General features: G+C 44.7%; 1 pseudogene; it reads left to right on the forward strand.

Moving 5' to 3' along the window:
• Positions 1-27,300, forward strand: part of LOC137521111 (dimethylaniline monooxygenase [N-oxide-forming] 2-like) — a 108,695-nt pseudogene that overhangs the window by 36,505 nt on the left and 44,890 nt on the right.

Genomic DNA, 27,300 nt, shown 5'->3' on the forward strand with positions numbered 1-27,300 from the left:
CATTATTATTCATTATTCTGGACAACACCAATTACTGGGTTTATACCCAGTTTATAAAAAACACAATGTTAAAAAACTGATTGAAGAAAGTGTCAGACAGGTCAAAAATGGAACAATTCCAGCAGGCCCTTGAGGATGGAGACTATAGAGAGGAGATTGACATCCTCCTCCTTCTCTAGCCAGTTGTACGCCGACAGACTGACTTCAGCAAACCCAGGAGGACCAGGAGGGCAGCAAAGAACACAAGCTGCTGCTAGTGCCCAAAAGGGAATGGTATTGGCAGTGTCCTTGGAGTGGGAACATTTTCTGACACCCATGCAGCAGCCCACAGAACAGCAATCGGGCAGTTCCACGTCCTCCAACACCAATCGCCTGGAGAAGATGGCCAAGGACTACATGTCAGATGGCGTAGCGGTGTTGAACAATCCATCTGCAGACAGATGGTGAGTGTGACAGCACAGAAGGACCATGGCAACTCACTCATAGTACCACAGTTTAATAGTGCTGCCCAAAAAATTATATGGATCCGTGGACCCGGGCAGTACTGGGAAGTGGGAACGCAGATTTTAGTACCTAAACACACGATACAACATGTTTTCCGGGGTCGGACTCTGAGGCACATACAGATGGTCCCGATCATCATCCTCATCATACAACTCTTCTCCTGAGTCTGACCCACCCACCACCTCTGCCACCCCAACATCCCCAGACACAGACCCCTCATCGTCCTCAACATTAACTTGGGATGCTGGCCTGAGCCCGACCTCCTCCTCCACATCAGGCCCCATCCTCTCCTCAATGGCAGCCCTCAATAATCGCTCTGGCGCCGGACCGATGGACACAACGTTCTCCTCCGGGGAGGGCTGCTGCTGACCACTGGCTGCTGGGGTGGATGTTATAGCTTGCGTGGGGCGTTGGCTGTTGCTGTTGTTGGGAGTGCTGCTCACAGCGGAGGTCTCTGAGGAACTCATGGTGAGCTCATATAGTGGTTGACGTTGAGTGGAGTATTACTGATCCCAGCAATATACACACTGACTGGCAGAGTACGCAATGCTATATAGTGGTTGACGGTGAGTGAAGTACTACAGATCCCAGCAATATACACAGTGACTGGCAGTACAATGGTATGGGTGGGTGAGCAGAGTACTACAGATCCCAGCAATGCTACATAGTAATGGGGTGACTGAGTGAGCGGCAGTGTACTACTGTTCCCAGCAGACACAGAGTGGCAGTAAACACAATGCTATATAGTGTGGCTGAGCGAGCGGTGTACTACTGTTCCTAGCAGACACAGAGTGGCAGTAAACACAATGCTATATAGTGTGGCTGAGGAAGGTACACAGAGTGGCAGTAAACACAATGCTATATAATGTGGCTGAGCGAGCGGTGTAGTACTGTTCCCAGCAGACACAGAGTGGCAGTAAACAGAATGCTATATAGTGTGGCTGAGCGAGGTACACAGAGTGGCAGTAAACACAATGCTATATAGTGTGGCTGAGCGAGCGGTGTACTACTATTCCCAGCAGACACAAAGTGGCAGTAAACACAATGCTATATAGTGTGGCTGAGTGAGGTACACAGAGTGGCAGTAAACAGAATGCTATATAGTGTGGCTGAGCGAGCGGTGTACTACTATTCCCAGCAGACACAGAGTGGCAGTAAACACAATGCTATATAGTGTGGCTGAGCGAGGTACACAGAGTGGCAGTAAACAGAATGCTATATAGTGTGGCTGAGCGAGCGGTGTACTACTGTTCCCAGCAGACACAGAGTGGCAGTAAACACAATGCTATATAGTGTGGCTGAGCGAGGTACACAGAGTGGCAGTAAACACAATGCTATATAGTGTGGCTGAGCGAGCGGTGTACTACTATTCCCAGCAGACACAGAGTGGCAGTAAACACAATGCTATATAGTGTGGCTGAGCGAGGTACACAGAGTGGCAGTAAACACAATGCTATATAGTGTGGCTGAGCGAGCGGTGTACTACTATTCCCAGCAGACACAGAGTGGCAGTAAACAGAATGCTATATAGTGTGGCTGAGCGAGGTACACAGAGTGGCAGTAAACACAATGCTATATAGTGTGGCTGAGCGAGCGGTGTACTACTATTCCCAGCAGCGACACAATGACTGGGGGGACCCTGGCTAGCATGGCTGGAGCGCGAACTACCCTGCCTGCCTACCCAAAGCTAAACCCACAGACAAATGGCGGAGATATGACGTGGTTCGGGTATTTATTTACCCGAACCACGTGACAGTTCGGCCAATCAGAGCGCGTTCGGGTCCGAACCACGTGACCCGCTCGGCCAATCACAGCGCTAGCCGAACGTTCGGGGAACGTTCGGCCATGTGCTCTTAGTTCGGCCATGTGGCCGAACGGTTTGGCCGAACACCATCAGGTGTTCGGCCGAACTCGAACATCACCCGAACAGGGTGATGTTCTGCAGAACCTGAACAGTGGCGAACACTGTTCGCCCAACACTAGTTAAGATATTAAAGTCAAAAATAACTAACAAAAAAGAGGCCTTTGTTTTTTTATGCTCTCCAGAGTTTCACCTTTACTCTGATATATTAATCCTTTTCAGTATTGCTTGTAACTAATTAATGCTAGTAATTAATTGGTTTCTAATCTTGCGAAAGTCCTTACAATTCAGCAAAACAGTTTTCATTTCTAACAGATTTTTCAAAGACATACTTATCCATTTTTGATCTTTCCAGTTGTTCTGCAGTTGTCATTGATTTGCTCAGTGTCATTATTTAGCATAATGCTATGCTATACATTTAACATGGGGCAAGCCAAGCACCGAATACAGTACAGTACATACAGTTGACTTAGATACATAAGGGAGGGGTGCCCATTAAGTAGATCACGATCTACTGGTAGATCGCGAAGGACTTCATGGTAGATCCTGAATGCACTGCATTCCCCATTCTGTATATACAATTGTGCTCCTGAAATTGTACATAGGTAGATCATTTTGAATTGCAATTTTTTTAAAGTAGCTCACAAGCCGAAAAAGTGTGGGCACCTCTGCATAAGGGTGATGCAGAGCTGGGACAAGGTCCTCCAGCACCCAAGGCTGAGACACCAAAGTGCGCCCCTCCATCCCTCCCACCCCAGCCGTCACACACTGATTCTTATTAGACTAAGAGGCACCCAAGGGCCCCCAACACCTTAATCTCTAGTTATCTGGCTTGTAGTCACTTCCATGTATCTCCTTTATTTATTTATTTCTGCTTCAAACACAATTAGGAATGACAGCTGAATGAATTCTCCTACACTGCGCCCTGAGGCTGGAGCCTCTCCAGACTATGCCTCGGCCCGGCCCTGGGGTGATGCAACTATCTTATCATCTGAGCTTAAAGCCTAATGGTGCCCACACATGGCACAATGTTTTCATTTTTTTATTAGATAATTTTGTTAAATTATTCCGATAGATCGAATATAAAGATTTTTCCAACATGTCCGACTGTATTTTTATCAAAAAAATGGGATAATCGTTAGTGTTTCTTGAAAAAAAAAAAAGATTTTTTATGATTTTCGATTGATTGTTTTTGGTCGAATAAATGGGAAAATCAAATGTTTTTATTGTACCGTGAATGGGCACCATAAGGAAGAAATATTGCGACAGATTCACGAGACTATGATGACATTTAAATTTCACTAAGCTTTATGCAAACTACATAAGGGGCGATTCACAAATAGCACAATTTGCACTATGTGCACAATGTACACATTGCTAAAATAATGCATATTACGCAAATAGCTTATCACTCATTATGCGTCTAAAAGGCACAATGAATACAATATGTGAGTTGCACTATTAGCACGTGTACATTTCACCATAGGTTTGTGAATCTGCCCCATTTTCCATATATTTTTGAGTTTATATCTCTCAGGTAAGAAGCTAAAATACCGTAAGGGCCCTTTTCCACTAGCAATCGCTAGCGTTCACGCTGAACGCTAGCGATTGCTGAATCGCAATTACCGGCGATTCCCCGACGTTCGCGGCCGCGATTTTGCTATGCTATGCACTGCATAGCAAAATCGCGGCAAATATCGCTCCGCCGCGCGTTTGCGTTCCCGGCAAAAACGAATTGCGGTAGTGGAAATGACCTACCGCGATTCCTATGTTAAAAAGCAAACCGTAGCGATTGTACAATCGCTAGCGGTTTGCGTTTTTGTGATTCAGCCAGCGCAAACGTGCTGGTGGAAAAGGGCCCTTAGTCTTTTATGTTAAGTCTACAACTACAACCTCTCAGTCGATAAACATAACTGTTCATGTTTCTGGATTCTGTGCAGACTGAAGTTTGCAGCGTGAAGCAACATGATGGTGACTTTGCTACTGCAGGACAATGATGCATTGAGACAGAAACTCACGGAAAAAGGAATGTATCTATTTTCGATGCTGTATTTGTCTGCAATGGACATTACAATGTTCCTTACATGCCGCTAAACTGTTTTCCAGGTGAGAAACAAAAATGTAAACAGCTGTGGACCAACCCATTATAAAGTAATATAAAACAAGTATTCTCATCTATACATTTCCATTACTGAATGTAGCTTTGGATACAGAATATACTGTAACTTACTAGTGACATGACAGGCTGTAAGTCAGCAGGTGTAAGGATCTGTGCTTGCAGATCATTATCAAGACAAAACAAGAATAAGATATCACTTGTAAGGAAATACTGAGGTCTGCACAGATTGGATTTAAAGGTGAATAAACGTGTTTATTTACAGAAACGCAGATTAACATATATACAAACAAACAATATGCATGCAATCGTACAATCTGAACACAGTGCAGCGATATCACCCTGGCTAACTAACTAATATTTACAAGAAGTTATAAATCAGGATGATACCATTTATTGGCTAACTAAAAATGAATAAAAATAAGCAAGCTTTTAGCCTTGCAGCCTTCGTCGGGCTTATATCTTGTTAGTTTGCAGGCTGGTGGTACAGACAGCTATATACATGCAACATCAAAAGGGAAAACAGATATTTTTTTCAAGCATAAATACATGTCATTAAGATGCCTTAATTCAAACAGACCATCTAAATGGGGTTAGAGGTTGTTAGCTGAGATAATTGATCAAATTCATTCTCACTCATAATTATTTCACTTTTGGACAGGACCTCTATTTACAGCAGATGGGCGTGGCAATGGGTTCGCGATTCGCACCACAGTATGCAAATCTCTTCATGGCCAAAATCGAAGAGAAATACCTAAATGCATGTGGCATAAAACCCATGGCCTACTTCCGCTTCATTGATGATATTTTAATCATCTGGTCCGCAAGTGAGGATGATCTTCTCCAGTTCCACAGGAACTTCAACGCCTTCCATCCTACAATCAAATTGAAACTTACCTACTCTCACACAGAGATTAACTTTTTGGACACCACCATATACATCAGGGGTTTGTATCGCAAACCTACAGACCGTCCCACATACCTAAGATATGACAGTTATTATCCCAAGCATAATAATAATTTACAGCCAAGCTATAAGGTACAACCAGATTTGTTCTGACAGGATGGACAGAGACAAGCACCTGGATCGCCTTAAGAACACTTTCATTAAACAAGGTTACAGTCCTCCTATGGCTGAGGCCCAAATCAGGAAAGCCAGCATCATCCCCAGGACTGAACTCCTGAAATATAAGCAAAACCAGAAATAGGAACGTGTCCCTTTGGTTGTTACCTACAACCCACACCTGGAAATCTTAAAGGGAACCTTAACTGAGAGGGATATGGATGTTTCCTTTTAAACAATACCATTTGCTTGTCAGTCCTGCTGATCTCTTTGCTTTAATAGTATCTGGATCTCCCACCTGAAACAAGCATGCAGCTAATCCAGTCTAAATTCGGTCAGAGCACCTGATCTGCATGCTTGTTGAGGGGATTTGGCTAAAAGCATTAAAGACACAGGATCAGCAGGATACTCAGGCAACTGGTATTATTTTAAAAGGAAAAATCCCTATCCTTCTCAGTTTAGGTTCCCTTTAAGGAGGATTGCTAAGGAACTTCATCCCATTTTACACAAAGATCACAGACTGAGAAAGATATTCCCTAAACCTCTACTCTTGTCATATCGGCAACCACACAATCTAAAACAGATGATTGTCAGGAGTTCTTCGAATAGGCCTCAAAAAAACAGAACATCACCCTGCCGACAAAAAATATGTGGGACCTGCAGACACATTTACTCCACTGACAGGGTAACGATACCAGGTTCACAACAGGAGTACAGCGTACAAGGCACATTTTCCTGTGGTTCCACCAATCTGGTATATCTGATCATGTGTGCTAAATGCCCCAATGTTATGTACGTGGGAGAAACTGGACAAACTCTGCACAAACGTATGAATGGACACAGGCACACTATTAATGATACCTAATCTGGACTCCCAGTTGCTACACACTTTCGGTCCAACGGACACAGCATGGATCGATTAATAGCAAAAACAAAATTTATATGTCGGTTCAAAGCTGTGGAGAAGGGTTTGAATAAAGTCAACAACTTTTTATATTGGTATGAGGCTGATGATATTTGAACTTTCTCAGCCATTCTATCAGAACTTGTGAACTAAGAATTTACGATACCTCTGGGTCAATCCTAATCCCAGGTTTGTGAGCATCGAGTAAACAAGGATCCTTATCTCAGCTAACAACCTCTAACCCCATTTAGATGGTCAGTTTGAATTAAGGCATCTTAATGACATGTATTTATGCTTGAAAAAAATATCTCTTTTCCCTTTTGATGTTGCATGTATATAGCTGTCTGTACCACCAGCCTGCAAACTAACAGGATATAAGCCCGACGAAGGCTGCAAGGCCGAAAGCTTGCTTATTTTTATTCATGGTTGGCTGATGGTGTAATGGTTAAGGGTTCTGCCTCTGACACAGGAGACCAGGGTTTGATTCTCGGCTCTGCCTGTTCAGTAAGCCTGCACTAATTCAGTAGGAGACCTTTGGCAAGTCTCCCTTACACTGCTACTGCCAATAGAGCGCGCCCTAGTGGCTGCTGCTCTGCTCTGGCGCTTTGAGTCCGCAAGGAGAAAAGCGCAATATAAATGTTATTTGTCTTGTCTTGTCATTTTTAGTTAGCCAATAAATGGTATCATTCTGATTTATAACTTCTTGCTTTTACTGATGGCTAACATGATACAATACCCTACTGCTACTAATATTTACAACAAATATACAAATACACAGATCGTACAATATATACAATAGCAGCACGCAGGAACACGAATCACACAATATATACGCACTGGCAATTATGCAGCAGCAATGATAATGCAATATATACTGTACATACAGAAACGTTACAACAAAATCAGTACACAGAAGAATCATCAAACAGGCCAGGAAATCAGAGTAATATAGACAGAGAGCAAAAGACCGACAAAGCAGGAAGTCAAAACCAGGTGATCAAATGCAGGAACAGGTAAGGTACAAGGAACATGGATGTGTGACCAGAACACAAGGCCTACTAGCACAAAATGGTCTAGGGATGTTCCTTTGCCAGAAGCAGCCTTAAATACTGCACAATGGTCAGGTGACTGTTCACAGTGTTCCACACAGGAGGTGAGACCTCTGCTGGTGGACAGCGAGAATTCCTGTAAACTCCACAAAGCTGCCACCAGCAGAAATTCAAATAACAAGCAGCATGACAGCAGGAATTATAAATTTAGTTGAGTTGTGCAATGAGTGGAAGAAAAAAAAATTCAAAAATAAACTGTAACAACTGATCTAACCAGGATATTTTCTTTATTTAGCGCATTGTGCAGTTCCCCTTTAAGTTAGTGAAAAGGATGTGCAAAATACAAACTTGTTAGGTTTCTTTTAATTTGCTGCATAGAATCTTGGTGGCTCTGGTTTTTGTAAACCTAGCCAGTTATATTTGTACAAGAGAAAAGGCACAAGCGCTTCCTGATTCTAAACTGCTGCAGCTGTGGTAGTCTATTCCATAGCGTAGATAAACCAATAGTCACAAAAACCTCAGTGCTGGTAAAGCAGATCTTGCATAGCTAAGTATCCTCCTGCAGACACTAAATGTTCAGAGGGACAATGTGACCATCACTAGAGTTGGGCCGAACCTCCGATTTTAGGTTCGCGAACTTCCGCGAAAGGTTCGGTTCACGAAAAAGTTCGCGAACCGCAATAGACTTCAATGGGGAGGCGAACTTTGAAAGTTATAAAAAATTCTACTGGCTGGAAAAATGATAGAAAACATGTTTCAAAAGCTCTAATACCTGGAGACACACCTAATTGAGTGAAATACACATCACTGCTGGAGGACCCTCCCACCCTCCCTCCCTCCTCCTCCAAGCAAGGTCCTTTATACCATTTGCCTGCCTACACTAATTAGTTATGGGACAGCTGCTACACACTCTGCTAGGGAGATTTTAATCACCCTCCCTCCACCCTCCTCCCTCCACCCTCCTCCCTCCACCCTCCTCCCTCCACCCTTCTACCTATTCCCTCCTACCGGAGAGAGGAGGGTCTCTTCTGCCAGGGAATTATACTATTTTAAAAACCAGTATACATCATACCATAGCTGGGAATCGAACCCAGATCTCACTGTGTGGTGGGCATGTCACCCTAAGCACTGTACCACTACAGTAGTAAGTGAAGCTAGCCTAAAATGTAACATTTATGCTCAATGCAATAGAACCATTAGGTTGCTTAAAGGAGAACTGTAGTGAGAGGTATATGGAGGCTGCCATATTGATTTCCTTTTAAGCTATACCAGTTGCCTGGCAGCCCTGCTGATCTATTTGGCTGCAGTAGTGTGAATCACACCAGAAACAAGCATGCAGCTAATCTTGTCAGATCTTACAAAAATGTCAAACACCAGATCTGCTGCATGCTTGTTCAGGGTCTAGGGCTAAAAGTATTGGAGGCAGAGGATCTGCAGGATAGCCAGGTAACTGGTATTGCTTAAAAGGAAATCAATATGGTAGCCTCCATATACCTTTCACTACAGTTCTCCTTTAAAGGGAACCTTAACTGAGAGTGATATGGATGTTTCCTGTAAACAATACCAGTTGCCTGGCAGTCCAGCTGATCTTTGTGACTGTACTGTAGTGGTACAGTGCTTAGGGTGACGTGCCCACCACACAGTGAGATCTGGGTTCGATTCCCAGCTATGGTATGATGTATACTGGTTTTTAAAATAGTATAATTCCCTGGCAGAAGAGACCCTCCTCCCTCCGGCAGGAGGGAGGAGGGAATAGGTAGAAGGGTAGAAGGGTAGGAGGGTAGGAGGGTGGAGGGTGGAGGGTGGAGGGTGGAGGGAGGAGGGAGGAGGGTGGAGGGAGGAGGGAGGAGGGTGGAGGGTGGAGGGAGGAGGGTGGAGGGTGGAGGGAGGAGGGTGGAGGGTGGAGGGAGGAGGGTGGAGGGTGGAGGGAGGAGGGTGGAGGGAGGAGGGAGGAGGGTGGAGGGTGGAGGGAGGAGGGAGGAGGGTGGAGGGAGGAGGGTGGAGGGTGGAGGGAGGAGGGTGGAGGGTGGAGGGAGGAGGGTGGAGAGAGGAGGGTGGAGAGAGGAGGGTGGAGGGTGGAGGGTGGAGGAGGCTCTCCCTAGCAGAGTGTGTAGCAGCTGTCCCATAATTAATTAGTGTAGGCAGACAACTGAGTAAAATGGTATAAAGGACCTAGCTTGAAGGGAGGGTGGGCGGGTTCTCTAGCACTGAGAGCAGTGTGTTTGACAATAACATGTCTGCTGACAGTGATATGGAGGGTCAAAATTTTGCTCTAATAGAGCATTATGGGGCGAATCGAACTTCCGCAAAAGTTCGCCTGATGCAGGCGAACGCGAACCCCCAAAGTTCGCCTGGAACCGTTCGCAGGCGAACCGTTCGGCCCAATTCTAACCATCACCAAGATATGAGTTAAAAGCACTGACCCTCTGATTGCAGAAACCGGTCAGGAACAATCTAAACTGCAGTGTTCCCCAGCCCTGTTCTCAAGGCCCACCAACATTGCATGTTTTGTGGAAATCCACAGAGGTAGTTGATCAGCTCTGCTGAGACACTAATTACCTCACTTGTGCATGTTTGTGGTTTTCTGCAAAACATGTACATGGGTCTTGAGGACAGGGTTGGGGAGCTCTGATCTAGAGAGAGTGGACAACTCTAGGTTTACTGCAGTTATCTGGCACTTGATGTGCATTAAAGGGAGACTTAAGCCAGGAATAAAAAAATCAGTTTTACTTTCCTTGGGGTCCTACCAGCCCCCTGCAGCAGTCCTGTGCCCTCACAGTCACTCACAGAGCCTCCAGTCCCCGCCGCCAGCTAGTTTTGTTTTCACTGACAGGCCCGACAGGCCTGGCCACACATATTTTTCTTCACGTTGTGCAGGATGCTATTGAGGATGGGAACATCAAGCAGGATAAGTGTGGCCAGGCCTGCGCAAGTGCAGGATGCCCGCTGACTCCCTGTCCGGGCCTGTCAGCGAAAATGAAACTAGCTGGTGGCGGGGGACCGGAGGCTCTGTGAGTGGCTGCAAGGGCACAGGACAGTTGCAGAGGGCTGGTAGAAGCCCCAGGCAAGTGAAACTGATTTTTGTATTCCTGACTTAAGTGTCCCTTTAAGGCTTGCTTATGTTGAGTGGGTCCCTGCTGTACAGGACCCACAATGTGAGTACAGTGAAGCCTGTGCAAGCATAATTCATTCCGAAAACATGCTTGTAATCCAAACCACTTTTATATGAAAGCAAATTTCCCCATAAGAATTAATAGAAACTCAGTTGATTTTTTCCACAATCCAAAACCAGTTATAATAGTATTAAATACAAATGTAAACAAGACTTTAACTATAACTAACAGAATCATTTCCATCTGTTGGCTCGCCCCAAACTTTTTATTGTGTGGAACTTACCCAATGACCGTTACTTTTGAGGATTCCATAGAAATGTGACTTTGCACAGTCTCTACACCAGGCATGGCCAAACTTGGCCCTCCAGCTGTTACAGAACTACAAATCCCACAATGCATTTGCCTTTATGAGTCATGATTGTGACTGTCAGACTCCTGCAATGCATTGTGGGACTTGTAGTTCCTCAACAGCTGGAGGGCCAAGTTTGCCCATGCCTGCTCTACACTCAGATTAAGTACAATCCTGCAGCGCCAAAGGGAGAACTATCAGCTCAGTTGTGATGACGTGAAACATGTATACTTTTTTTTTGCTTAAATATCAAGGCATTTTTGTATATCAAGTAAAAATTTCACAAAAATGTTTGCTTGTATTGCAAAGCGCTCTTAAACCACATTACTCTCAATCCAAGGTTTTATTGTATACAGTATATTCCGGCGTATAAGACGACTGGGCGTATAAGACGACCCCCCAACTTTTCCAGTTAAAATATAGAGATTGGGATATACTCCCCATATAAGACTACCCCTCTTCCAATGCTCACCAAATAAAAAAAAAATCATATACTGCTGCTGTGTATGAACAGATACTGGTGCTGTACTGTATGTGTTACCCAGTATATAACAGTATATAGTCAATTGACTTGTTGCATTGGTTAACTCTTCTTAAGCGGATTGGTCAGCTCTCCTTGTCTACCTGTTTATCAGAGCGGTAGGGAAGAATAGATTGTGCTCCCTCAGCAGTGAGATCTGAGAGTCGATAACAGGATAGAGCGTGACACCCGGCGTATAAGACGACCCCCAACTTTTCAGAAGATTTTCAGGGGTTAAAAAGTAGTCTTATACGCAGGAATATACAGTATGTTTTTTTCTGTTTTATGCAACATTTTGGATACATTTTTTTTGCTTGGTGCTCCTGGACACTGATCAGTGCTTTTAACTAATATAATAATCTTGGCAATGGTGCTGAAGTTTTTGTGACTAGCCAGGTACATTGTAAGAAAAATATGAACATTATTTTTTGTTGTGTGACTGACACATAAGGGCGAAAAGGTCATTTTAAGCAGGAATAAGGACTTTTCCAACTTTACTGATTTCACTAATAGGAACAAATAACTTGCGCAAATGAAGTACAAAATGGTAATATAAATAATACAAATAATAGTAATAATATCTTTGAGCCAGGCAAATCCTAAATAATAGAAAAGTAATTAAAATCAATGTAAAATCAGATGTAAAAGCTACTGTATAACATTTATGATCAATATTCTTGCTTAAATATCAAAATCAAATAAAAAAATTCCAAATTCCCATTTAAGCCCTGTTTTCCAAACCCTGTTAGAAAACAATGCACTTGACTGTTAGGGCAATGTTGTTTGTTATCTGTTCTGTATTTTTCCTGTATAGAACCAATTAAAACATATTTATTGCAGAAAACATGCAATGAAAACATAACTAACATCAAAAAACATAACTAGACTAGAACATAACTAGAAGTTACAGCATTCCAGCTGTATAAACATTCTATTCTTAAATACTGACCACATGATGGACCTGAGGAATGGAAAATATAAATAAAATCACTAAATTCAGTTCTGGACCACAGTGAAAAGTTATGCTGGGAACACACAATGCAATGTCCTGTCCAACTGATGAGAATTGGGAGATTATTTCAGACATGTCCGATCCATTTCCGATCGAGAGGGATTGATTTTCTGATAGCAAAATCGATCCCTCTCGATCGGAAATGGATCGGACATGTCTGAAATAATCTCTCAATTCTCGTCAGTTGGACAGGAAATTGCATTGTGTGTTCCCAGAACAACTTTTCACTGTGGTCCAGAACTGAAATTAGTGATATCTTTGTATTCCTAGTCAGGTCATCTGTTATTTATATTTTCCATTCCTCAGGCCCATCATCTGGTCAGTCTTGGATTTTTTTTTTTTATAGGCCAATCTCCCTCTTAAACTCTGACTTGAAGATAATAACCAAAGCCCTCGCTGACCGTTTAAACCCTATTCTCACATCCTTAATAAATAACGACCAAGTGGGCTTCATCCTGGGGTGTCAGGCTGGAGACAATACCAGGAAAGCGATAGACCTCATCTCAGTCATGAATAGAGATGGAAAACCTTCTCTTCTTTTGAGCTTAGACGCGGAAAAGGCCTTTGATCGGCTTTCCTAGCCTTTTCTCTTTAACCACTTGAGGACCGCGGGCTTTACCCCCCTTAAGGACCAGACCCTTTTTTTCCATTCAGACCACTGCAGCTTTCACGGTTTATTGCTCGCTCATACAACCTACCACCTAAATGAAATTTGGCTCCTTTTCTTGTCACTAATAAAGCTTTCTTTTGGTGCTATTTGATTGCTGCTGCGATTTTTACTTTTTATTATATTCATCAATCAAGACATGAATTTTGTCAAAAAAAATGATTTTTTTTAACTTTCTGTGCTGACATTTTTCAAATAAAGTAAACTTTCTGTATACATGCAGCACAAAAAATGTGGACAAACATGTTTTTGATAAAAAAAAACCCCATTCAGCCTATATTTATTGGTTTGGGTAAAAGTTATAGCGTTTACAAACTATGGTGCAAAAAGTGAATTTTCCCATTTTGTAGCATCGTGAATTTTCCCATTTTGTAGCATCTATGACTTTTCTGACCACCTGTCATGTTTCATGAGGGGCTAGAATTCCAGGATAGTATAAATACCCCCCAAATTACCCCATTTTGGAAAGAAGACATCCCAAAGTATTCACTGAGAGGCATAGTGAGTTCGTAGAAGATATTATTTTTTGTCACAAGTTAGCGGAAAATGACAGTTTGTGACAAGAAAAAAAAAAGTTTCCATTTCTGCTAACTTGTGACAAAAAAAAAAAAAAATGAAATCTGCCACGGACTCACCATGCCCCTCTCTGAATACCTTGAAGTGTCTACTTTCCAAAATGTAAAAACATGCAAAAGAGAGAGCGCTCTGAGTGACAAATAAATAAGAGCATCCACCCTGCCAAGGACAGGTCTCACCTGTTCAGAAATGGCTGCTCATAGGACACAGCCTCTGATAGCGTTTGTCCCTTTAGGGGCCAGGGACCAGGCTCACGATCCAGCTCCAGGCGGGGAATCCGGAGGGCCACCAGGGAGTCACGGTCTCAGTTTGGACACTTCCAGGGAGGCTGTAGGCAGGCCAAACGTTAGATCCTGGTGCACGCTCACCTTGCGAGACCAAACGGGAGTGAGCGGCGTCTATGCGATGTCAGTAGCGTACTGAGTAGTATTGTGCGGCTAGCAGATATAACCGCTGACTTGCCGCAAATAAAATAGAGAGTGGTGAGGTAGTAAGGTATAAAGGGAGGGGCTTATTTATTAGTAAAAACAACGCGTTTCTCAGAGAAAACGTTCTCTGTTTCATCAGGCTAATATAAAACAAGATGGCGGCATTTCTTTTTATAGGAAATGCTAAACATTGGTTCTTTGGGATTGGCCAATCCACATTACATGGGCAGTACTATGCAAAATAGTGTGAGGTCATAAAGGTGGTGCTAATGATGTAACTTCCACTAGGTGGAGTATGTAAATGAGAAGGAGGAGTTAGAAAACTGCTACTTTATCACAATACTATAAAGATCACTGAATAAAACAATTGAAAGTTGTATATATAGCAGTAAGGTTTTTTAGAAAGGATCTTCTTAATTTAAATTACTCGATCTTAAGAGGAAAGTAATATTGAAATTTCCCAATAATCAGTCACCATAATGGGGTACCATTAATAGTTCCCTAGGGTATATATAGATAAAGAAAGAGAAGTGGTATAATGTGAATTCGCTCACAATTTCACATGGTTACAAACAAAACATGCATCATGCACACAGATCCACATATATATGTTTTATATTAGCCTGATGAAACAGAGAACGTTTTCTCTGAGAAACGCGTTGTTTTTACTAATAAATAAGCCCCCCCCCTTTATACCTTACTACCTCACCACTCTCTATTTTATTTGCGGCAAGTCAGCGGTTATATCTGCTAGCTGCACAATACTACTCAGTAATGACCCCATTTTAGAAAGAAGACACCCCAAGGTATTCTGTTAGGAGTATGGTGAGTTCATAGAAGATTTTATTTTTTGTCACAAGTTAGCGGAAATTGATTTTAATTGTTTTTTTTTTCACAAAGTGTCATTTTCCGCTAACTTGTGACAAAAAATAAAATCTTCTATGAACTCACCATACTCCTAACAGAATACCTTGGGGTGTCTTCTTTCTAAAATGGGGTCATTATCAGAATCTGAGGGGTGGGGGTTGATCAGGAGGGAGCAGGGGGCAGTTTAGGGAATAAAAAAAAAAATAGCGTTTACAGATAGTAACAGGGAGTGATTGATGGGTGATTGGGTGCAAACAGTGGTCTGGGGGGTGGGCAGGGGGGGGTCTGAGGGGTGCTGTGGGCGATCAGGGGGAAGGAGGGGGGAATCAGTGTGCTTGGGTGCAGACTAGGGTGGCTGCAGCCTGCCCTGGTTGTCCCTCGGACACTGGGACCACCAGGGCAGGAGGCAGCCTGTATAATACACTTTGTATACATTACAAAGTGTATTATACACTTTGTATGCGGCGATCCGGGTGCTAGTAACCCGCCGGCGCTTCCGAACGGCCGGCGGGTTACAGCGTGAGGGGGCGGAGCCAGGCGCCGGTGGCTGATCACGTCACGAATGACGCGATCGCTCCACCCATGCCCGTACAAGGACCGCCGCCTTTGTGCATGCGGCGGTCCTTGCGGGATCCACTTGCCGGCCGCCTATGTGCAGTGGGCAGTCGGCAAGTGGTTAAGGTGCTCCAGCATCAAGGCTTTACTGGTCCCATTGTTACCCTTCTTAAATTTTTGTACTCCTCCCCTACCTCCACAGTTAAACTATCCTTTGCCCCCCCCCCCCCCTGCCCATTTAGCATTAATAATGGCACTAGACAGGGCGCCCCCCCCCCCCACACACACACACACTTTTTGCCATCAGTATAATCAGTATAGAGCCTCTGGCTAGTGCCAACAGACTTAATAAGGACATCTTGGGAGTAAAACATGGCGGTCACGAATACAAAATTTCACTATTTGCTAAAGACATTCAACTTTCCCTTGCCAGCCCCCTGACTTTCCTCCCTGCCCTCCACTCCACTATTTCTTCTTATGAGAATATCTCTTGGTTCAAACTAAATAAAGACAAGACGGAAGCCCTACTGATTAAAATCCCACCAGGGAAGCTATTTGCTTTGAAATCCCATTACCCCTACAATTGGAGAACTCAAACCTTAAAATATCTAGGGATTAATTTAACCACCTCATATTTCTTTATCTACAAACATAATTTCCCTTCTCTTATTCAGAAAATACTCCAGGATCTCCATAAATGGACAGCCTACAAAATCTTGTGGATTGGGAGAATATATTCGCTAAAAATGAATATATTACCACGCATATTATACCTATTTGAGACTCTTCCAGTCCAATTCCCTTCAATTCAGTTGCCCAGATTACAATCTGCCTTTTTAAAATTCGTCTGGAACCACAAACGCCCAAGAGTTTCTAAAACGGTTCTACTCTCTTCTAGAGAACAGGGAGGGCTGGGCCTACCTTATTTAAAACACTACTACCACCACTACCACCAGGCAGCACATTTACGACAGCTGACGGAATGGTCTGACCTAAGAGTCTTCTCCAAATGGGCTATAATTGAGGCAATGGAGGTTTACCCTTTATCTCTAGCCTCCTTTTTATGGGTCAGAAACCCTCCTAAATTACCTCATGGGGATTTACTCCATACTATACCTTTCACCCTCAAAATATGGAAATCTACAGCATGAACTGCAGGCCTAATATCCCACCCATCTCCACTTTTCTCCATACTGGGGAACCCTACATTCCCCCCAGGCATTGTCTCTACCTTCATCGCTACATGGTATCAATTAGGTTACTTTAATCTAAAAAATTGGATAGATTTTTCCTCTGATAAACTTCTTGCTCCATCTTTGCTACAAGAAAAAATAGCCCTTTCCCCTTTAATTTTCATGAAAATGAATCAAATCTACCATTTCCTACAACGTTACACTAGGGGGGCATCCTCACTATCCTCCTTCACTGCCTTTGAAAGGATTTGTATGCATAGGGGACATCAAAAAGGCTTAATTTCCCAGATATATTCTCTACTACAATCAAACTCAGGTTCTCTAGAGGTCTCCCATCCTTACATGAAAAAATGGGAAAACGTCCTCTCAACCACTATAAATAAGACTGATTGGGAAGATATCTGGGAGAATGCTATGCATTCCTCCATCTGTACACAAATCAAAGAGAACATTTATAACATTTTGTTCAGATGGTACATGACCCCTGAAGTCCTTTCAAAAATCTAGCCCCACACTCCTGATACCTGTTGGAGGGGATGTTCTCATAAAGGCTCCCTAACACATTTTCTGGCCCTATGCAATAATCACTCCACTTTGGGAAGAGGTTCGACTGTTTATTCTATCAATTTCAAATGTCTCAATCCCACTAGAGCCAACTATTATGCTATTAGGCAAACCCATCCCTGGTGTGAACAAATTTTCCAAGCGCCAAATTACCCACATATTAACCGCAACTAGGCTCTCGATTGCATCTGCTTGGAAGAATATAGCCCCTCCTAGTATCTCAGATACAGTAATGGGAAATGAAACAGCGCTCACAATCTATCTAGCAGCCGTGTTAAGTGCTATCAAAGTCCCACAACACACTCTATTAACACACGATTCTGCTCTGATACTCTATATACTGATAGTCCACAGTCTATAGTAAATTTAGTGTACAGTTCTTTAAAATATCGTTGTTGTGGAAGTGCAGCGAGACACACTAGGTTACACTAGTTAGATCAATGACAGCAAAACAGTCCGTGCTCTTCCTTCAATGTAGTAGTCAATTATATTTGTAAATAAGCCCCCTCAAGGTACAGACTCACCAGATCCTAAGATCTAACGACCAATTCTCACATCCGGGGTGTAGGCCCCCTGTCGCCTTTCGGACACCGTGTCAATAGTCCAGATGACTCCTCGTCTGGCTTGTACTCACTCCTGGAGGGATGACCAGCTTCCTGGTGTGGTTTAGGCTTGTGAAAAAAATATATAAAAACCACAGAGGACCGGCCTCTAATAGTGCATTACTTCTTTAATAAAAAAGATCCATAAAATGTCCATAAAAACAATATGACGGTACTAAAGCGGGTAGATTACACAACTGGGGTAGGAGGAGTTAGCTCCCGGGTGGCCCACTCACTCCCCACTCTCATGTTACCACGCTTTGCCGCCGTTAATCGCGCTCTGTGCAGCGACGCCACTGGTAGTTCAAACCGACCGGGCTCACGCTGTCGCGCACATCCAAGATGACATCACATGGAGGCTCCACCCTACGCATTTCGCTGCGTACAGCTCATCAGGGGCTACTCCCAGTGATGTCTTCCGTGCCCTATAAGGTCTAAAGGCCCTCCCCTCGGTCCTCCCGGAGGTAACTCCTCCCTTACAGACTAGCTCACGCGACCACACTGTCGCCATGACAACCCTCCACAGCGTTCCCCCTTCTCATAAAGGTCACAGTCGCACTCTGTGACGTCCTCTCAATCCATTAAATGGAAATTAATAGTATACATTCGCTTTGGTGGAACATTAAACAGGAAGTCTTAAGGTCAATTACTAATGCCAATAGATGACTACAGTATAACATTAAAGCGACATGTGCAACATTATCATATATGCATTTAATTTAGAGATATAGAATCAAATCATCATTATTTCCAATCAATAATATGACATGGGGAAGTAGGGGGAGTATGGGAGGGGAGGAGGAGGTTTTGGCGGGCCCTGTCTCCGTCGCAATAACCAAGTGGGCCAGGTACATAGATGATCTGGTGATCGTTTGGAATGATACGGAAGATGCGCTCAAGGAATTCATTGAAAAATTGAATGAGAACAATCGGAATATTGAATTCAGAATCAGAATCAGAATCAGAATCACTTTATTTCGCCAAGTACAGCAGAGCTATACTCGGAATTGATTGTGGTACACATGGCATAGACAGGGCCGGCCCTAGACTTTTTGCCGCCTGAGGCAAATTTTAAAAAAATTGCCACCGCCGCCCCTTCCCCCCCCCCCCCCGAGAGGGGGGGGGGGGCGCGCTCTGGGGGGCCGCCGAACTGGAGGGGTAGCTGGCAGGACGGGGGTATTGGGCCAGCGGCGGGGAGGGGGGTCGGACCCCCCCCTCCCTCGCCTGGGTCCCCGTCCTCCGCTCCCTTCCAGCCTAAATAGACGCAGCCGAAGTGTAAGAGGCACGGGCGGGGAAGACACTCACCTCTTCCTAGCGTGCGCTCCACTGACGTCACTACCTGCAGCGTCCTGCAGGAAGTGATGTCAGTGGAGCGCACGCTGGAGCGAGGAGGAGGTGAGTGTCCTCCCCGCCCGTGCCTCTTACACTTCGGCTGCGTCTATTTAGGCTGGAAGGGAGCGGAGGACGGGGACCCAGGCGAGGGAGGGGGGGTCCGACCCCCCTCCCCGCCGCTGGCCCAATACCCCCGTCCTGCCAGCTACCCCTCCAGCTCGGCGGGCCGGCTCCCCGCACCCACGGACGGGCGGGTGCCGCACTGCCGCCCCTGGAAATTTGCCGCCTGAGGCAAAAGTTTCACCCCGCCTCATGAGCGGGCCGGCCCTGGGCATAGACATAGTATAACATGGTATAAGAGGACAGATGCGCAACACATACAACAAACAATGATACAAGTAAAGAAATGCAGTAGAGATATGGATATGGCCTACACGTGAAACAGTCCCGAGGCAACAGTTAGATATGGATATGGCCTTCACGTGAAACAGTCCCGAGGAAACAGTTAGATATGGATATGGCCTTCACGTGAAGCAGTCCCGAGGCAACAGTTAGTACAATAGAGCTACTACCGATAGTGGATGGGTAGTGATGATGCAGTGGTGATGATAAAGCCACGAATGTGGGCAGTGGGGACCAGGCAGGCAGACGGGCGAGAGCTGGCTGACCGACCCCACCAGGGCAAGCTAGTGGGCGGGCCTTGACAGGGGAAGATTGGAGTTAAGCAGCCGAACCGCTTGGGGGAAGAAGGAGTTTTCCCGCCTGGCGGTCTTGGAAGATAGTGACCTGTAGCGGCGGCCCAGCGGGAGGAGCTCGAAGTAGCGACTGCCAGGGTGGGAGGGGTCTCGGGAGATCCTGGTGGCTCTCTTCATCATCCTAGTGGAGTGGAGGAGATCAAGAGGTGGAAGAGGAGATCCGATGATCCTCTCTGCGTCCGTTATGACTCTCTGCAGTTTGTGCTTGTCCCTGGCCGTTGTGCCCGAGTACCAGACAATGACTGAGGAGCAGAGGATGGATTCTATGGTGGCAGTATAGAAGCTTGTTAGCAGTTTCCGGGGCAGGCCAAAGCGCTTCAGTTGGCGCAGGAAGAATAACCTCTGCTGCGACTTCTTCTGAACATTGATGGTGTTTTGCCCCCATTTCAGGTCATTCGTGAGAGTCGTGCCGAGGAACCGTACCGATGACACCCTCGAGACTTCAGTTCCCCCAATGAGGACAGGTGGGAGGGGGGTAGGGTTCTTCCTGAAGTCTACGACTAGTTCAACCGTCTTTGCTGTGTTGAGTACAAGGTTGTTGTCTCCGCACCAGTTGCAGATGCTCTCGACTTCACTGCGGTATTTGTGCTCCCCGTTGCTGCCGATTAGGCCAATGATAGTGGTGTCATCTGCAAATTTGATGACCTTCACCGAGTCGGCAGATGAGATGCAATTGTTGGTATAGAGGGAGAACAGTAGTGGAGACAGAACACAGCCTTGTGGAGCCCCTGTATTTGTGGTTCTTACGCTGGAGTAGCAGTTTCCCAGCCTCACCTGTTGCGTTCTGTGCGTCAGGAAGTGCTTGATCCATGGCCGGAGGGTGGGATCCACCCCGAGCTGCGTCAGGTTTGTGAGCAGGATATCTGGGCAGATCGTGTTGAACGCTGAGCTAAAGTCCAGGAACAGTAGCCTAGCGTAGGAGGCAGGGTTGTCTAGGTGCTCCATGACGTATGCCAAGCTGGCATTGATGGCGTCCTCTACGGATTTGTTTGCCCTATATGCAAATTGGAGTGGGTCAAGGTGGGCGTCCGTGAACTTTTTCAGGTGGGCAAGGACCAATCACTCCAGTAGCTTCATGATGTTAGAGGTTAGGGCCACCGGTCAGAAGTTGTTGTGCTCAGTGCTGCCTGTTTTTTTGGGAACTGGTACAATTGTAGACCGTTTAAAACAGGAGGGGACAGTGCCATCCGATAGTGACCGCTTGAATACGGAGGAGAGCACAGGGGCTAACTGATCGGCACAGGTTCTCAGGCAGATCAACGACACTCCGTCGGGGCCAGAAGACTTCTTGGGATTCAGCTTGCGGAGGAGCCGGAGTACCTCAGTTTCATGGACGGCGGCAGGAGCCAGGGTGCAGGATTCACCCGCGGAGGGGGTCCCCATGGCCGTGGCTGAACGGTCTGCGCACTGGATGGGTTGTCGCTCAAACCTGCAGTAGAACTCATTGAGCTCCCTGTCAAAGACTCGGGGTCACCGGTTGAGGAATGGGTTTGAAGTTTGTGGCCGCCCTCAGGCCCTTCCAGACCTCCCGTGTGTTGTTAGTCTGGAGGCAGAGCCCCAGCTTCTCGGAATTAATGATGGAATGTAATCCTAATAGAGTGCATTTTCTGGATCTTGAAGTGAACAAGGGGGAGTCCAACATATGGACACGTACATACTTTAAAGACACAGATAGGAATGGCTTTATAGGGGCCGACAGTTGCCATCACCCTAATTGGGTTAAGTCGGTCCCTAAGAGCCAATTTCTTAGAATTAAACGTAATTGTTCACATCAGCAGGACTATATGGAGCAATCTCAAATATTGGAAAAAAGGTTTCTGGACAGAGGTTATAATATGGAAAGTACTGAGCAGGAAAGAATGAGAGTAGCTTCCCTGCCAAGGCAGCAGTTATTGCAGAAAAGAACTAGAAAGACAAGGGGGCATTGATTTTCAGTTCCTCACTGGTTTTAGTCAGCAATACAGAGATATAGAGAAAATAATTAACCGACATTGGAATATATTAACAGCAGATGTGAAGCTGGGGCCCGTTATGCCTAACAGGCCCAAATTCATATACAGACGAGCCAACAATCTGAAATCTATATTAGCCCCCAGTTGTGTAGATACCCCACAAAGATTAAAACATCCATGGCAGAAAGATGGTTTTTACCCCTGCAGGACATGTAGCTTATGTCAGGCCGGGATAACAGCCAGGACCACCACCATTACTTCCTTTTGTACTGGACGAAGTTTTAAGATCAAAGGATTTATCACCTGTAGCACCAAATATGTTGTTTACTGTTAGAGCTGCGAGTGTGGAAAGCAATATGTGGGGTGGACGGGGAGGGAACTGAAAGCCCGGCTGGGGGAACATAAATATAAAATTGAGAAAGGACATGTCAATCACAGTGTCCCACGGCATTTTGTCGGGAGACATGATTGTAGGTTAAGTAGATTGAAAATGTGTGGGATAGAAAAATTGAATCAATCATGGCGGGGATGCAACAGAATACGTGAACTATCCAGGAGGGAGACCAAATGGATATACGAATTAGACACCCTTGAGCCAAAAGGAATTCATATTGATATAGACATGAATTGTTTTTTGAATAATGCTTAATTGGGTATCATGTACTTTTAAATCAATGATGTGGTAATTCATAACAACAGAAGTAGTATTAGCCTCATGTGTCATATTATTGATTGGAAATAATGATGATTTGATTCTATATCTCTAAATTAAATGCATATATGATAATGTTGCACATGTCACTTTAATGTTATACTGTAGTCATCTATTGGCATTAGTAATTGACCTTAAGACTTCCTGTTTAATGTTCCACCAAGGCGAATGTATACTATTCATTTCCATTTAATGGATTGAGAGGATGTCACAGAGTGCGACTGTGACCTTTATGAGCAGGGGGAATGCTGTGGAGGGTTGTCATGGCGGCAGTGTGGTCGCGTGAGCTAGTCTGTAAGGGAGGAGTTACCTCCGGGAGGACCGAGGGGAGGGCCTTTAGACCTTATAGGGCACGGAAGACGTCACTAGGAGTAGCCCCTGATGAGCTGTACGCAGCGAAACGCGTAGGGCGGAGCCTCCGTGTGACGTCATCTTGGATGTGCGCGACAGCGTGAGCCCGGTTGGTTTGAACTACCAGTGGCGTCGCTGCAGAGAGCGCGATTAATGGCGACAGAGCATGGTAACATGAGAGTGGGGAGTGAGTGGGCCACCTGGGAGCTAACTTCTCCTACCCCAGTTGTCTAATCTACCCGCTTTAGTACCGTCATATTGTTTTTATGGACATTTTATGGATCTTTTTTATCAAAGAAGTTATGCACTATTAGAGGCCGGTCCTCTGCGGTTTTTATATATTTTTTTCACAAGCCTAAACCACACCAGGAAGCTGGTCATCCCTCCAGGAGTGAGTACAAGCCAGATGAGGAGTCATCTGGACTATTGACACGGTGTCCGAGAGGCGACGGGGGGCCTACACCCCGGATGTGAGAATTTGTCGTTAGACCTTAGGATCTGGTTATTCTGTACGCTGAGTGGGCTTATTTACAAATATAATTGACTACTACATTGAAGGAAGAGCACGGACTGTTTTGCTGTCTAGTATTTCAGATGTCAAAATTAAAATTAATTGGATCAAAACCATGGAACAAATGACTGCTGCATTGAGAGATACTGAGGACCTATACCATAAAATCTGGGGCCCATGGTTGTTATACACACCGGACTATATGCCTCCTTAATTTCTCAGGGTAGCACCATTTCTTCTACACCCCACAGATATTAGACCCATTTTTACCTCCACTGATCTCTCCTTCTGCCTTCACCGCTTCAGGATGAGGTTACTGAACACTGTACCCTACTAATATTCCCTCACTCCTTTTTCCTACCTTCCCCTTCCTTAACCCCTCCCCCCCTTCTCCTTATTCTCTCTGTCCTACTCCCTCTGGTACCAGTTTCTTTGGTCTTATCTTATTGATAAAGATTCCTCTATTTTGAACATGAGACTTCCTTCGTCCTTAACAAGTACCAGGATGCTACGTATATGCTCTCCCAACTATTCTATAATACTGTTCTTCATTAGGATACTGAAACTCCTATCCTGCTTTGTCTCTCTTCATTGGACAAAGTAAATGACTCTTTTCAGTCAAACCTCTGGAATCATACCTTCCTCGGACTTTCATAGCATGAAACATGTCTGTCAAGCTTAGACTGAAGAAGTTTTTAACATTCACATCTTCGTATGACTTATTTGATTACTTTGATGGACTTATTTGTACAACTAGTCTTGTTCACCTGTTTATTTTTCAATAAAACATTTTCAAAAGAAAATCAATCCCTTTATCGATCGGGATCAGTTTGTACATGTACACAAGGGAAAACTTCCTGTCTGATCACCTGTCGATCGGATGAGAAATTGCACCGTGTGTTCCCAGCATTTGTCCATAATGAGAGAATCAGAGATCAGGTTTATTCGGTAATCCTTGCACAGTACTGTATGGGAGGTGTGTGGGGCTAGGAAATCAACATGATGCCTAAGTATTGGTAATAATATTCTTTGAGTCTCCCAACTACCTGCAGAGAGGTTAGTAATATTTTTCCCACTCACCTTCATCTTTACTATTGTATGGTTCTTTTTTAGACTTTATTACTACCATGACTTTGATGTATGCTGAGCTGATTTCTTTAATAAGATGGGTGTATTTTATGCATATACTTCATGTTTGTCTTTGTGCAGGTATAGAGAATTTCAAAGGTTGCTACATCTACAGTCGTTTCTACAAAACGAGTGACCAGTATCAAGGGAAGACAGTGTTAGTGGTTGGCACTGGGAATTCAGCTGGAGATATTTCAGTGGAACTTAGCCATACTGCTAAACAGGTAAAATGTTTGTTTGTTTTTTTAAAAAAACCATTGTATAAGATAAATAATTAATCAATTTATCATTGTATTGTCACTTATAGTCAATTTGATAATGCTCAGGGCCGGATTTGTACTTTCCAGTGCCCTAGGCGTGCATTAAAACTCAGCGGAACGTAGTATTAGCTGCTTTGTAATGTAAATTCCTGGTATTTCTCACATCCACTTGTACTGTATGCCCATCATACAGAGGAATAGTGACAACAGATGCTGATTGTCATAACACCTCAGGAAGTGAGAAAGAGAGAAGCAGGGATTGGGGAACTGTGGAATTCAGCTATTAGTGCAGAGCAGGGCGCTGGATGGCTACTCTGCGGGACCAGACTAGATGATTTACTTTGACATATGACCTCTTCTCTCTCCAAGTCCTGCCGCCCTGCTTATCTTATCTGATTTTATCTCCCTAGGCCATGGCCTTTCTAGCCTTCCCAGAAATACGGCCTGATGATGCTTCTCTACCTTCTCCTTGCTGTGGCCAGCAGCAAGGAAGTACTGGTTGAATGGACTGTGGCTTACATGCCAGCTGCATCATTATGTGTTTTGGAGACACTGCCCCTTTTCTGATCTGATGAAGGCCTAGGGACACCGAAACATGTAATTACACTGCTGGCACATTGACTGCAGGATCTGCCATCACCTCTGCCACTAGTTCCAGTCCATTCTATCAGGACTTCTGTGCTGCTGGCCACGGCAAGGAGAAGTGAGATAGGTGTTACTGGATTAAGGGGAATCCTGTAGATTCCCTTAATCCATGTATGCTAGAATGCATACATGATTTGTGATACACTTGTACACACTACAGTCTTGCAAGTGTATTTATTTTTTATTGTTATTATTCAAGAGACATGGTGTATTGCTAGCTATACTTTCAGCTCTGCACTGCTAGTGCTCCTTTTGTAACCCAAGTGGGTTAAAAATGTAAGTAGGGTCTGCCTGCAGTCCTACGCCCACCTCTCTCAGCTGCAGTTTGGACATTACCTTAATGCAGAGTGTAACGATCTTACCTTCCAGCGGCGGGTCCCGCGGCGTCTCTGGCGGCGAGACTTCCGCTCCATCATCTTCTTGCATCCCCGACATCCCTCCGGCATTGGCACGCATGCGCAGACCCTCCAGTCAGACAGGCTTTGGGCAGAGCAGCCTTTCTAGGCTGAGGAGGCGTGTCTGATGGAGGGGCTGTCATCCTGGGGGGCGGGATCTGGCTCCAACTTGTGGGTATATTAGGCCAAGTGAGTCAGTTGCTCACTGGCCTTGATACTAATCAGTTCGCTGGTTCTTGGCCTTAGCTAGTGTCAGTTTGAGAGCTACATTAATATATTGCACTTCTGTGTGAAATATATGTACTCTAGTCAGTCAGTATTATATTGTAATATCGTAATATTATATATTGTAATATCGTAATATATATATATTATCGTAATATTGTATATCTGTGTACCGACCATTGCCTTCCTCTTGACTACGAATCTGCCTAGCCCCTCTGTACTGCTGCCATCTGATTTCTGTGTACGACTCGACCCGCTCCTGACTCTGCTATTGTTTGTTACAAAACGACTGACATCTGACCAATGTTTATGACTCTGCCTGTTATTTGACTACGATATTGCCTAGCCCTTTTGTACTTTAGCCATCTGATCTCTGTGTTCGATTTTGGCCTGTTTCTGACTACGCTATTTGCTAATACTGTGACCTGTATATTACGCTAGTCCTCTGCACGCACCAGCATGATATTATCAAGGCCCCTAAATTACTATGGATGAGCTGCGAAATCAGATTTTGGCACTCGCAGGAGCTGTCAATCAGCTCACTGAGCAGGTCTCCACTCAGCAGACTCAGCTGACACAACTATCTAACACTCTTGCTTAATATATTGCGCTTCTGCGTGATATATATGCATTCTAGTCAGTCAGTATTATATTGTAATATCGTAATATTATATATTGTAATATCTATATTATCGTAATATTGTATATCGGTTTACCGACCTTTGCCTGCCTCTTGACTACGAATCTGCCTAGCCCCTCTGTACTGCTGCCATCTGATTTCTGTGTACGACTGACATCTGACCAATGATTGTAGTAGATAAGATCGCTCAACCTCTACTACCCAGAGCAAGGTGCTGGAAGTCAGGGCGGGAAATCAGGATACAAGAGGAATAGAATCCGCACACCCGCAGGTAGAGTCCAAGGGTTTTTATTTAATCCAATTCACAAAGGCAGTAAAATGGCTGACATGTTTCGGATCATATCCTTACTCATAGCCTAAACAAACTGACATCTAGGTGGTCCATATATACTCCCCCGGCTCCGCCCCTAGGTGTGTACACACCTAGGGGCGGAGCCGGGGGAGTATATAT

The sequence above is a fragment of the Hyperolius riggenbachi genome, chromosome 6, assembly GCF_040937935.1.
Source record: "Hyperolius riggenbachi isolate aHypRig1 chromosome 6, aHypRig1.pri, whole genome shotgun sequence".
Lineage (NCBI taxonomy): Eukaryota > Metazoa > Chordata > Amphibia > Anura > Hyperoliidae > Hyperolius > Hyperolius riggenbachi.